The sequence below is a fragment of the Equus asinus genome, chromosome 8 (assembly GCF_041296235.1).
Source record: "Equus asinus isolate D_3611 breed Donkey chromosome 8, EquAss-T2T_v2, whole genome shotgun sequence".
Lineage (NCBI taxonomy): Eukaryota > Metazoa > Chordata > Mammalia > Perissodactyla > Equidae > Equus > Equus asinus.
The window spans coordinates 16,689,419-16,702,262 of NC_091797.1; positions in this window are offsets into that span (position 1 = coordinate 16,689,419).

Sequence of the window (12,844 nt, forward strand, 5' to 3'; positions counted from 1 at the left end):
AATCCTTTGACTGCATTTTGCAGATGAGTAAACAAGGATAGGAGGGTTGAGTACCTTGTTCAGACAGAAACAGCCAGCAAACGTCAGAGCACAGACTCAGCCCAAAAACAGCCTGACAGAAGCCTCATGTTTTTAAGCAATACACAATGCTGGTTCCTGATCTAGACTAAAATTAACTGACAGTTTGGATTAAATGTGTATTCATCCTGAGTAATTTGAAAAGAAAAATTGGCTTTATATAAAGTTCTTAGGTAGATTACTTGTTCTATGTTCATGGAGATGTTTTATTTTTGACAATGTGGTATTTAAGCCTTGTAATTCAATGGCAGTCAGGCATAGAATACCTCCTTATAACTTCATAAAATTACACAGTGACTCAATCCTATTGACTTCCATTTCTATTATCTTAAAAACTGATTCTGTAATTATAAAAAAGTTGACGAGAAGTAGATCAAACCTTGAAGAGTACTGATTGAGTGAGGGCATGAGGGAGACTTTTGGAATGCTGGTTACACAGCTACACACATACGTAAAAATTAAGTTGGCTCTATGTCTTTAAGATTTTGTGTGCTATATTATATGCAAGTTATACCTTAATTTAAAAAAGAATAAACATGCAGAAGAGATGGAAGCAAGGAGGGATGAAAGGAAGGAAAGAAGAGAAAAAAAGAAAAGAAAATAGATTACCATGATAGAGCACAGAGGCACAGGTTTGGGGAGAAAATGAGGTGTTCAGTTTGGGGCATATTAATATGGGGCATGTTATAAGTGGAGGTATGGAGTAGCAGTTGAATATGTGAGCCTGGGATTCAGTCTAGAATGGAAATAAAACTTTGGGAATGATCACTGTATAGATGATGCTTGAAGTCATGATACTATATTAAATTCCTGGGAGTGAGTGGAGCAATATTCTGAATCCCATACCATGCTGAAGCTGGTGAAGATAAGATGTACAGGTCCACCAAGAGTGTCAAAAACAGGAGAAGAATAAAAAAGGATTAAAGAGTGTAATGTAAATGGATGCCAGAGAGACAGATTACTGTATAACTCCTATTTTTTAAAAATCTTTTCTGTCAAAGAGAGAAATCCTTAAACTCTATAATCCAGCACAGTTATCAGAAGAAGGAAAATAGTAATTTTTTTAAATTTTTTTTTAAAGATTTTATTTTATTTTTTTATTTTTTCCTTTTTCTCCCCAAAGCCCCCCAGTACATGGCTGTATATTCTCCGCTGTGGGTCCTTCTAGTTGTGGCATGTGGGATGCCACCTCAGCATGGCTTGATGAGCAGTGCAATGTCCGCGCCCAGCATTCAAACCAACGAAACACTGGGCCGCCTGCAGCGGAGCGCACGAACTTAACCACTCGGCCACGGGGCCAGCCCCAGGAAAATAGTAATTTAATCTGTGAGGAGACAGTAACAAGTCATCTAGATGCTTGGGGGCTATACAAAAGCTTTTTGAAGTGATCGTGGAATCACTATCAGTTAACCTTGAAAAATGAGGAAGGAGAGCAATGCGAGGTGACTGACGTATGACAAATGGAAGGGACAAAAAACATCTTGAAAGCTTGATATTAAGCTGTGGGAAATTCCTACAATTTAAAATATTTTTCTTTTACGTTTTGACATTCTTGAACCATGGTTTCGTAGATAAAACAGAGTGATAAATACACACTTTTAAAAAGATTGTGCTAAACTAAATTTGTTTCTCTTTTCGATAGTCGATGCATATAAATTAGTTGATCGCATTTTATAAAACTATGTGTTTGGGAGCCCACAGTTCATCTAAATGCTTAGCAGAATTGCATTCAATTCTTATTAGAACTTGGGGATTATTTGCAAATATTATAATGGGTACTTGAAACTGGTTGGTTGAAAAAAATGCTAATAATAGGGACAATATCAATCTGCAGTTCTCTGTACTTGCTTACACAAATTTCTGACCTCGGTTGGATGCTATTAGTCACTGCTTCCAGTGACTTCCGTGGAAGCAGTCAAGTAGGCAGTGCACTGGGTCAGCACTGAGCAACCTCTCAGGAATTTGTAAATAACATTTTATTTCTTAGTTAAACCAAGATTTGACAATGTGATTTTTCAATTTCAATTTCAACTGAAACGTTTGAGAAGCCCCAAAACTCCAGTCAAGGTAACCTATATTTACTCTCCTGAAAATAAGATTGGAATGTAACGATAATTCATTAAATTGAAACTTAACGAGGAAAGACTATGTATTAGACAGGGTCTGTCAGTGTAAGGCAGTGGCCCATAAGAGTTATCTCCCAGCCAGCAGCATCAACTTCACCTGGCAACTTGTTAAAACCTCTGAATCAGAAACTGGGGGTAAGGCCCAGCAATCTGTATTTTAACACATCCTCCGCTAAATCACGCTGAAGTTCAAGACCAAGTGACCGATGGCACAGAATAGGGAAGGCACCAAATTTGGCAGACTCCAGTGTATAGTCATTAGGGGCCAGTATTCCATGTGGGTCAATGCTCTTTCATTAATCCCATTACGACTTGAATGAAGTGCCTCTCAAAACCCTTTGCCTTTGCTCTACTTTTATGATCAAAGCAGCTTTTTAATTTCGTGCTTGACCTTCAAATTACCGTCACTGTGAAAGAGGAGCCCTTAATGGGAGACATGATCATCCTAAACTTGGACAGATGGCTAATACCTTAAATGACAGAATCAAGAGGAGCAAGCATTGGGACAGCCGGAATATGGCAGTAAGGAAGACAGAATTGAGGTTCAAAAATCAAGTGTGGATGAACAAGTCGAGCAATACCAGGTGCATGAGTGTCTTATTTGAAAAAGACCTGGAGCTTTTCATTAACTGCAGAAGTGACTTATGACCACAGTAAGACAGCACTACTAATGTGTTGATGTAAGCCTAGAGAGGGAAATATTCACTCAAGACAAATAAAGCCCATTCTACTGTGCATTGTGGAGAACACACCAGAACCCTATATTCTGATGTCAACTTTTAACAGAGCGCTTGAACTAGTGTCCAAATGACGACCATAGGGAGGTGAGGTCTATTAAAACCGTAATCATCCAACAGGACATCCACAGAGCCATTGAGACACCAAATCTGCAGCATCCCACACACGTGAACATGGCTGCCTCTCACTCAACAATCATTTCTGGAAGACACAGTCATTCCTATACTTGCTTTGGATTTGGCACTATAGACTGTTTAGTGCCACTAGTCTCCCTTTGCAAGTAACAAAACTTGGTAGAAGGAATTAAAGTGGGAAAGGTGCCAACTTGACACTGGTCCTTCTTGAGATATGGTGATCAGAGGCTTTTGGGCAGGGCCTGCTTTAATGATAAAACATGTGACAGTGACCTCAGGCTGGAGAGTCTCCTCTCTTATCTCCCTCTCTTTAAGTCCTGATGCTATCAGGTTTGCCCCTCCACAATTACAAATATCCCAACCACATAGAAGAAATAGAAGGGGTTGGGGGAGGAACTAGTTATGACATGAGACAGCAAGCCTCACTTGCCACAAGTAACTTCATTTGCCTTCCACTTCTCAGATTAAAAAAGGAGAGTAATAGAGCTATCAGGATTCTTTTCTGGAAAAGATGTAATTAGGTGGAAAATTTTATTCCCCAGAGCTTCAGAAGAACTCTATCCCCATAGAAAAGCAAAGTCTCTTGTTGGACTACACTTCTTCTAATGTGGCCCCATGCTGAAACGGGGACACAACACTGCTCATGCGGTTGTGTATGCCTTATCACCCAGTCAGGTTATACAAGCTCTGTGGAGTCATGGTTGACTTTTCTCGTGTGTTCCCTAAGGCACCCAGCACCCTGTAGAACAATACTTGATGCTCAGGGAATATTTGTTGTGTTGACTTATTTCTAAACACCTTTTCTAGTGCTCTATTTTTGATGTCATTATTTTTGCTTTTAAATTCTGGATGCATTTTTGGTATCCTGACCCTGCAAGTATGAGATGTCAGAGCTTAAAGGGACCTTCCCGGGGCCAGCCCAGTGGCATAGCGGTTGGGTTCATGGGCTCCACTTTTGCGGCCCGGGTTCACCGGGTCAGATCCCAGGCACAGACAGACACACTGCTCGTCCAGCCATGCTGTGATAGGCATCCCACATATAGAGTGGAGGGGGGTGGGCACAGATGTTAGCTTGGGGCCAATCTGCCTCAGAAAAAAAAGACCTTCAGAGGTTCTATAGCTTGCACTCTTTTTAGAGACAAGAGCACTGAAACCCCAAAGATGAGGTTACAGAGATAATCAGTAGCAGTTACAAGTCTAACATTGATTCATAATCAGGCTCCCTGACTTCAATTTCAGTAATTGTTCCATTAGAACTATATCCATTCTTGTATATCATCATTTCTTATTTATCTACCACAATCATACTTGCCTTCATTACCTATATCCTTATTAATTACCAATCCCTTAAAAGATTGTCTTCTGAGCTTTCTTTACATTTCCTCAGGTATATCTTTAATCCTTATTAAATTTGGTGTGTATTTAGCTAGAACTCTGTTCAGTATCCCACGTCCAGTACTCTGCTTGACATTAGCTACTGAGTAGTAATTTAAAGGATGGATACATGAGAAAGTAAGTAAATGAATGAAAAAACAACTGAGGAATTGCTACAGGACTGTGTTTGGTGAGACTGACAGATATTTTAAGAAGTCAAAGGATTCTTTACCAAAGAGTCCTTTGGCAAAGGATTTAAGAAATCATTAATGTATTTCCTGCTATGATTGTATGCAAAAGAACACAATCTGTTCTTCAATCTATTGAAAATAAAGAAGAGAATAGTCGTCATCTCCACCTCTTTGGTTAACATGGAACATCACTTCTATTTTTGTGGGGAGGAAGAAATAAGAGCCAACTTCCCTTTGAAACATAATGAATACAAGGAAGAAACATGTAAAGGAATCAAGAAAGTTTAGTTGATTCCCAAATTCTCTCTCTCTTTAAATTATGTTTATTATTTTAGAATGATAAGTTGATATATTGGTTGTTTCATGCATGTAAAATTTAAAGAGAAAGTAAAAATATCTAAACATTTAGTATAAAGGAATATAGCACAATATATTTGATGGAACAAGAACATTGAAATTAAAGGCAACTATGGGCTCTGATATATATCAAGTTATATTTATAATTGACTCTCCATTGGATATCCAGCACCATTATGCATACCTCTCGTAAACCAAGGATAGTCTTTCATAATACATGTTGAGGATCTAATATGTCCCATATGTGCTGTTAGTTGCATTGGGAGATCCTGACTTCATAGCAGGTATGGATCTCCTCAATTTTTAAAGCAATGTGAGCAGGTTTTATATTATTTTCTAAATATAAAGAACTCCATTAACTGGAGATCATTACTACTAACAGGGATGCAAATAAGGTTCAACATTTTTCTCAGCAACTTGGAGTTATGAGTTTAGGGTGCTGACTTGCCAAATTTTAGGTTGAACTAAGGCTGGCAGGGATAACAAACACAGAATCAAGATAAAAGTGATCAAAGGGATGAAGCCAACCTACACCACAAAAAGAAACAAAGAAAGAAAGAAAGAGAGAGAGAAAGAGAAAAGAAAGAGAGAAGGAAGAGAGGGAAAGAAGGAGGGAAGGAAGGGAAGAAGAACTTTGATTCTGGTATACTTTTGGGTCACTGGGTCAAGGTGATAAGGAGGTAGCTGAGAAACTAAACTAATTTCAATCTCCTTTGGTGGAATAAACTAGGCGTTAGCCTTTTCTTTTTCCTATGAAGCCATATGGAGAAATGAAAAGCCAAGAATCTCTAGAGAAGGATGATCTGCACCTGCTCCCATTCTCTGAACTCACACATCAAACAATTACCTAACTCTCTGAGCCAGTTTTTCTAAGCGTCAAAATAAAAATTCTTGCCCAATTACTTTACAGTCTTCTTCTTACATAATGATATTTCTGAACTTTTCCTGACAGTAAAACATTATGCAAACATTAGATATCATTATTACTCTGCTCAGACTACACAAAGAGTATTATTTTCTAATGTATGATTCCACAAAGGAGACTTTAATAAAGGATGATTTAACAGGAAAGTACCTGAAAACCATGACTTGTTACAAATTCTTTACATAAGGAAAAAAGATTGAGGCTGTGGGGATATGATATTCTTAAGTATCATTGAACTCCATTCCCTGGTCTATCAATTATGAGTGTCCTAACTTATCACATCAAATCCCAGTCACCATGTGCCCTGTTACCAAACTATACTTCCTGGAGCACACTTAGTATGTGTCTCTTGCCTAAAAATCTTCCAAAAGATTCTGTTTCCTATAAATTAAAGCGTTTAACTTGAAATGTTGTGACCCTTCATAAACTGGCTAGAAACTCTATTCCCAAACTTTTCCCCTTACGATAGTAGGATAATGCAACTATTTGGGATCCCCTAGAAGATAGCATAGTAAGGATAAATAGTTTCCTCTACAATTCCAAAATATCTGCTTTTATGTATATCCCTATCCAACTAAATAGATATATCAGTTCGTATTCTTGTATTGCAAAACAATAAGAAAACCCAATCCAAAATAACAAACAGTACAGAAGCTTTTTCTGAACTGTATGACTAGAAAGACCCAGAGGAAGGCAGAGAGCTGGGGCCAAAGGTTTTCAACGTTCTCGAGTCACCAGATTCATTTGTCTCCTGTCTCCTCAATTATACCCTCCTCCACGACTTGGCTTCACCTGCAGTTTATGTTTTAATGCTATTAAAAATTAATCTGTAGTTTTAAACATGGAACTAAGAGCACGTGTATTTATCTCCTCAGTGAATGCGTTTTTATACAACAGCAGGAAATGAATAAAAAAGTAAGATTTAATGTCACCTCCCAGCTTCCTTAGGCCAGGCTTCAAGGAATAAGAAGATCTCTAACTCAAGGAGGGACAACGGGATATAGCTTCTCGCCATTCCAGACAGGGCACAGACTCATGGCAGAGGGCCAGGTGGGGTGATGAGAGTTTGCAATACTCCACTGGATCTGAGAAACTGGTTTTTTTCTGTCAAGGGACAAAAAGTCTCACTAGTGGATGTTAGCAGATGTGACAGCACAAGCACGGGACTGGATGTTCTTCCTGCTACTTCAGACTTTCCCAGGAAAGGCAACCATGGAGCCATGGGAGCCAAGCAGCAATGGGGCAGTTTCTTCTAAGGATTAATTATCTATAGTCACAGCTCTTACAAAGAATGGCCTGGCTGTCCGTGACATGTGAGCCATCAATTCTTCTCAATTATTTTTAAGAATCACATCACATTTTAAACAGCATTTGATCCTAAATGATAATTGCTATATTATAATGAGTGTGTGAGCCTCTGTTTAAGACCTAACAATTTCAAATAATTGAGGGGAGACTTGATGATCAAAGGGAATGACAGGCTAATGTGCATGATCATTATGTAACTATATACCTTTTTCATATCGTATACTGCCAATTGTACCACAGCAATGCCTGTGCCCTATTTTTATAAGACTTAGCTAAAAAAGAAAGGTTAGCTGGCTATTGAAGTAAAGTGAGTGAGCAATAATGGAAGTTTGGACTAGGAGGTACAGTGAAAGTTAAACAGGAGATACATGTCTAACCGTAGAACTGACCGGACTTGCCAATTGATTGGATGGAAGGGAGAACTTAACAGACAATATGAAATCAAGAATGATCCTTTTTCCTCTATACTCGTCATCTTCAATTATCTCCTCTCCTTTGAGTCTTGTTATCCTTCTCTGTAATATTTTTACCAGAAAAATTCACAGAAAATATTAGTTGTACTTTCATTTTGTTTCCCACTGACATAGACATAAATTTCATTCAGAAAAAGTCAAGCATCAGATTTAAAATAAGAATGATGAATGGTACTCAGTGACTATGGGCGCTCTCCTTATTATTAAGATTATCTTTCTTTGAATCCAAGCTATTTAGATAAACATAGCATTAAAAGTAACCTGAAACACTGTAATAATTCACTAAAGATTTCTAAGTTTAGAAGAGGTTGCCTGCACAAGAAAAATTGTCACGTTCATTAGAGCAAGAGGGAAGAAGCAAAGTTGATCAAATGGTTTTAAAAATGATCATTTAGTTCTTTGAGTGAAAATAAAGTCACTTAAATTAAACAAATTTCCTGTTCTCCTTTGTCTTTCAGTTAGCTTCCAAGTCTGCGAAATATAGTAAACAAATAAAAAAACTGCTTAAACTCTTTTGATGAAATCATTATTACATGCAGTCCATGACAATTATTAGTAAAGAGGAACAAAAACTTCCCTTCAAGCCTTAGGTTAAGCCAGCTGTCTCCCTGTCACTCTTATCTGGGCAGATTCTTTTACCTGAATGATTTCTGGACTAAAGTATCTGTATTGTGAGGAAAGCTGATTATCTATTCAGCTTCCAAAGATCTAACAAGTTACAAGCACATGGAAAATAACAAAGCATTTTATATATTTCATAATGGCAAAAGGATTTAAGGCATTCTCAATTCCACGTCTTATGTCCCACAGCCAACCTCAATACTGGTCTAGTTCAGGTAATCGTCATTTCTTGATGATGGTGATGTAATTTCCAGTCTTCCTTCCAGCCACATACACACCAGACCGTACCACTCTCAGGATATACAAACCTTCAATGGCTTTGTATACAGTTTCAATCAGGATGGGCTGGGTAGTGCTGCAGAAACAAAATAGCCCCTAAATCTTAGTGACTTAAATAGTATATGTTTATTGCTCACTCATGTTATATTTCCATCACAAGTTGGAGAGGAACATTGCTGCACGTTACCTTCAATCAAAGATCAAACTGATGGAGGTTTCACCATTGAATGAATATCACCATAGTAGAAAAAGGAAATATGGAAACATCTTTGAAGCTTCCATCTAGAAATGACATAGATCGATTCTGCTAGCATTTTATTAGCTTAAACAAGTGACATGGTCATTAATAACTTTAAGAAATGGAGAAATGCAATTCTACCATGTGCCTGGAAGGAGGAGGACAGGAAATATCTGATAATACCACATAACATCCTTCTAGACCAAAAATTTAATTCACTCTCCTTAACACCTGCAAGCTATACCTACCCTTCTTCCCAAAAGAGATACCACAAAGGTCACATCCAGTCATGGCATTTTTCTCAAAGTCTGCATCTCTCCACACAAGGGATGCTTCTCTTGATCTTGTGATCTACAAATTAAAACAAGATTTTAACCCTACACAGAGTTAATACAAAATAATAAAAGAGGAGTTTGATAACTGCAACAAACAATGTCAGTCAGAATGGGGGAAAATGGAAGACATATATCAGGCAGTGGTCCATAGCATTTCTGAAATCCTGCTAAGAAGACATGGTGAGATACCCCCTATCACGGGGGTGGAGATTGTTCTCTGGTTAATCCCTGATTTTGTTCCCTTTTTCATTATTCTCTGTGACCCACAGCTCTACCCTCTGAGAGAAACTTCACTTTAAAGTATATATATATATGTGTGTGTGTGTGTGTGTGTGTGCATATTTCTCAGTTATCACTGAAGTTGCTAAGTAGAGACTATGCTCTCTTTGAAGATGGAACAGCTATCTAAGCTCAGGACCATACACAGTTGTGAGTTTCAAATGCAATCAGACATCACTTAATGACGAGGATATGTTCTGAGAAATGCCCCTTAGGTGACTTCATCATTGTGCAAACATTATACAGTGTACTTACACAAACCTAGATGGTATAGCCTACTACACATCCAGGCTATATGGTACAAGTCTTAGGGGACCACTGTCATATATGCAGTTGGTCATTGGCCAAAATATCACTATGCACCTGACTGGAATTTTAAGTTTTAAACAGTCACAGCCTCTTTTAATCCCGGCTGATGTTTCAGTTTTCTTTTTCTTTTTGTTTTCTGAGTAGCGTGACACCCTCAAAAACATGGTTATCTCATGATTTATTTGAATCCAGTCCATTCCTAATACCTCCATATGTTGTCCTTTTTTCTTTCTCACTTCCATAACACCTCTTCTCTATTTAATAGAAGTTACTTTGAACTGATGTTGCTTTGGTAAGAAAGCAATATTCTTTTCTGAGCTATTTTTCCGGGAGGAAGTATTTGCTGGGAGCTATATACTAAATTTGACCCTTACTCTAAGACTCCTTAATCTTTTCAGAGGTTTTAGCAATAGGTGGGATTGTCTTTTGCTTAATTTGACTCTTGCCAGCAGGCTGAGTTTTAAATGGTTTAAATCTCCATGACTCACTTTTTTGTTAGTTGCATGTATGTACCCTTAAACAACATCTCTCCCATTCCCCAGCCCCTGGTAACCACCATTCCACTCTGTTTTTTGGAGCTCGGCTTTTTTTTAATTCCACATATTAGAGATACCATACAGTATTTGTTTTTCTCTGTCTGACTTATCTCACTTAGCATAATGTCCTCAAGGTCCACTCATGTTGCTGCAAATGACAGGATTTTCTTTTTTCTCGTGGTTAAATAGTATTATATATACCACCTCTTCTTTATCCACTCATCCATTGATGGACATATATCTTGGCTGTTGTGAATAATGCTGACATAAACACAGAGTGCATCAATCTCTTTGATAACCTGTTTTTATTTCCTTTGCATATATACTCAAAAGCAGGATTGCTGGATTGTATGGTAGTTCTATTTTTAATTTTTTTTTTTAAAGATTGGCACCTGGGCTAACAACTGTTGCCAATCTTTTCTTTTTTTTTTCTGTTTTATCTCCCCAAAGCTCCCCTGTACACAGTTGTATATCTTAGTTGCAGGTCCTTCTAGTTGTGGGATGAGGGACGCCGTCTCAACGTGGCCCGACGAGCAGTGCCATGTCTGCGCCCAGGATCCGAACCCTGGGCCGCCGCAGCGGAGCACGCAAACCCAGCCACTTGGCCACAGAGCCGACCCCTATCTTTAATTTTTTAAGGAACCTCTATATTGTTCTCCATAGTGGCTGTGTCAACTGTACACAATTATTCCCTTTTCTCCACATCCTCACCAACATTTCTTATCTTTTGTCTTCTTGATGATAGCCATTCTAAAAAGTATGAGGTGACATCTCATTGTGGCTTTGATTTTACTTCCCTGATGATCAGTGATATTGAGCACCTTTCCATATGCCTGTTGGCCATTTAGGTGTCTTCTTTGAAAAAATATCTATTTAGTTCCTCTGCCTAGTTTTTAATTGGATTGTTTGTCTTTTTGTTTTGAGTTGTATGAGTTCTTCACAAATTTTGAATATCAACCTCTTATCCAATACATGGTTTGCAAATATTTTCTCCCATTTCACAGTTTACTTTTTCATTTTGTTGTTTATTTTGCTATGCAGAAGCTTTTAAGTTTGATGTAGTCCCACTTGTTGAATTTTTCTTTTGTTGTTTGTGCTTGTAATGTCATATCCAAAAAATCTTGGCCAAGATCAATGTCAAGGAGCTTCTTCCCTATGTTTTCTTCTAAGAATTTTATGTTTTCAAGTCTTATGTTTAAGTCATTGATTCATTTTGAGTTAATTTTTGTGAAGGGTGTAAGATAGGGATCCAATTTCATTGTTCTGCATGTGGTTATCCAGTTTTCCTAACACATTTGTTGAAGAAACCATTATTTCCCCATTGGATGCTCTTTGCTCCTTTTTCAAATATCAATTAACTATATATACAGGGCTTTAATTCTGTGCTCTCTAGTCTGTTCCATTGATCTATGTGTCTATTTTTATGCCAGTACCATACTGTTTAAATTACTATAGCTTTGTAGTATAATATCAAATAAGAAAGTGTGATGCCTCAAAAGTCTTCTATCTCATGATTGCTTTGGTTATTCGGAGTCTTTCGTGGCTACATAATAATTTTAGCATTGATTTTTTTCTATTTATGTGAAAAATGCTATTGGAATTTTGATGGGGATTGAGTTGAATCTATAGATGACTTTAGGTAGCATAGACATTTTACCAATATTAGCTCTTCCAATTCATGAACACAGGATGTCTTTCCATTTGTTTTGTCTTTTTTGATTTCTTTCAGCAAAGTCTTTTAGTTTTCATTGTACAGATCTTTCACTTCTTTGGTTAAATTTATTCCTAGATAACGTATTGTTTTTGATGCTATTTTGAATGGAATAGTTTTATTTTTTTTTCAGATGTTTCATGTTAGTGCATAGAAATGCAACTGATTCCTTGTATTGATTTTATATTCTTGAATTTTACTGAATTCATTGATTTGATCCAACAGTTTTTTAGTTGAGCCTTTGGAATTTTCAGTATATAAGATGATATCATCTGCAAATAGCAATAATTTTACTTCTTCCTTTCTGATTTGGATGCCTTTTACTTCTTTGTCTTGCCTGATTGCTCTAGCTAGGACTTCCAGTACAATGTTGAATAAGAGTTGAGAGTGGTCACCCTTGTCTTGTTTCTGATTTTAGAAGAAAGGCTTTTAATTTTCTCCATTGAGTATAATAACTGTGGGTTTGTCATATATGGTCTTTGCTATGTTGAGGTATGTTCCTTCTATACCCGACTGTTGAGAGTTTTTATCATGAAGGGATGTTGTATTTGTCAAATGCTTTTTCTGTATTTATTGAGATGATCATATGATTTTTTTCTTTCATTCTATTAATATGGTATATCACATTTATAGATTTGTATATGATGAACCATTATATAATAACCTTCCTTGTCTCTTCTTACTGTTTTTGTCTTAAATTTTATCTTGTCTGATATAAGTATATCTACCCCTGCTTTCTTTTGGTTTCCACTTGCATGGGATATCTTTTTCCACTTTTTCACTTTCAGTCTATGTGGATCCTTAATTCTGAATTGGGTCTCTTTTAGCAGCA